Source organism: Pan troglodytes, chromosome 5 (genome assembly GCF_028858775.2).
Source record: "Pan troglodytes isolate AG18354 chromosome 5, NHGRI_mPanTro3-v2.0_pri, whole genome shotgun sequence".
Lineage (NCBI taxonomy): Eukaryota > Metazoa > Chordata > Mammalia > Primates > Hominidae > Pan > Pan troglodytes.
The window spans coordinates 53,700,041-53,702,439 of NC_072403.2; positions in this window are offsets into that span (position 1 = coordinate 53,700,041).

Genomic DNA, 2,399 nt, shown 5'->3' on the forward strand with positions numbered 1-2,399 from the left:
CTAATGCATAAACACAAATCTTGGTGACAGGTAGGTTAGTTATCTGTGAACTTTCTAAAGATTAAATAAACAATAATAGGATTTTGTTAATGTGCCAAAGTGAGTTTAAACCATGAAAGACACGATGCAAATATGCAAGTACCTTTAATTGGGCATAATAAAAAGTAGTGAGGTATGGTTAAAATAATAACATTTAGAACAAGAGAGAAGTTAGGGAGAATTTTTGTCTAAAAAGCCAAAAAGTGATAGTTGATTGGTGATTTTGTTGTTATCAGGAGAGAGAATTTTCTTAATGTAATAAGTTAGGTACTTTGGCAAGTGAAATGGGTTCTAGGCCAATTGCAAGTCCTTAGGATTCCCTGGCAGCTAGAAACCTTGGCACTCCCAAAAGACAGCTTCAGTTAAAATGACAGATGAACACGAGTCTTCAAGTCAAAACTACTGTTGTACCACGTCCGTTGAATGTTTGGTGATTCAAGTCTCTGTTATTCAGGAACTGATTCTGTTTTTCCTCCTGTCAAAACCTTGGTTGATTTTGACTGTAGTAGCACATCTGGCAGAAAAAAATTAAGTTAAAAATATAATTTCTATTCCCCTATTTTTTTCTGTAAAAGGCTTTATGGGGAAGAAGGGAAGAAGGTTGACATGAGTAGAGATGATACTTGCCTCTGGATGACCCAGTTGGGTTCTCCTTTGACTGCCATTCACCACAGTTGACCTCATTAGGCTCCGAAGTATGAGAAGAGCTTCATTGCCAAGTTAGTGAAAGAAGCAGATGATTTACTTTTGCTTGAGTGGGTCTGTAGACCTCGGGAGATTAGCCATTTCTCTTAGAGTTTGGTGTATGTATTAAGATACAGCATGTATGTAGGTATATATAATACATATATGTGTGTATACATATATATATATTTCTGGTTTGTTTAATATCTTTTAAAAATTTTTAATGGAATTTTTTGAACATGTACAAAAGAGAAAGAATCCTATGATGAACTCCCATGTATCCATCATCCAGCCTCAATAGTGATCAACCCATAGCATATTGTGGTTCATGTTGACACTCATCCACCTCTTTCCTTCCCCATCTCTCCCCATTATTTTGAGACAAATGAGATCCTGGGATTTCATGAAAATATTATGAATATCTTATTTGTGAGAACAAGATTTCCCGAAGCATGATCCCCAGAAACCTAGTCCTGCAAAACTACTGCAAAAATAAAGCGTTCTAATCTCCAAACGTTTTAGGCAAGTGTTAGATATCATCTCTCTTTTTTGAAGAATTGTCCCATACGGGAATACATTAATGGTTCTTCACCTAAGAACTAATTTAAAGCAGTATCTTCCAAACTTAATTGAGTCTGGAATTCTTTATTTCCAGGAGAGTCTATTTACATTGTGAGGAAGAAATGTTAAGAGACAGTATTTACCACATTTGCCAGGCACTCACTATGTGTCAGGTTTTCTGTTAAATGCTTTTTATGGGCATTACTTCATTTAATCCTTATAAGAATCCTATGAGGTGAGATTGACAGATGAACATATTACCCCATTTTCAGATGAAGAAATTGAAGCTCAGAAATAGAAAATAACTTGGTAAAGGTCATAGCAGGCGCAAGATTTTCTCCCAGGTCTGAATGACTCTTGAACCTGAGTTCCCAACCCTCATGCTATGCAGTTGGAGAAGGGGTATTAACAATATCTGATGACATGAGCATCCTCTGGTGGCTTTAATGTATTCCACTTTTTGATTTGAAAGGCACTGGGAAGTTTATCTAAGACAATAGAGGAGAGAATAATCTAAAAGTTACAAAAGTTGTTTTGTACCTTCTATCATCTAAAAGGTACAAAACAATTTTTTTTCTATGGAAGTAGAAAATATTATTAATCAATAATGTTGTACTCCTATTTTCTTATGCTGACAAGGGAAACAAAAATACAACAGAACATACATGATCAGAGTCATTAGGCTAAGAACTTTGTTTAGTAATATTTTCTATTTCCATAGAAAAATTGTTTTGTGCTTTGTAGATTATTTTCACCTCTATTGGCTTAAACTTCCCAATGCCTTTCAAAAAAATTAGGTTAAGCATTTTTTTTTTTATTTATTTAGCAAATAAGACACAGAAAAGATATATATCTTGCCAGAGGTTTGAAGTTCATTACAGAGCTGGAATCAGAATGTCGATATTTATGTCCAGGGCAATTTTTTTTAGCTGCACCATGAATATTGCATTGACAAATAGGATATTCCCCCAACTCCTGGCTTGTTCTGGTTGGTGTAAACTGGGGAACCAAAGAACTGGGAGGGAAGGGAGACTGCCTTAATCCAGAGTTACTTGATAGTGGAGAGTCCATTAGTGTTAATACTGTTTTCAGGATTTTTCAGAGGCAAGGTCTAC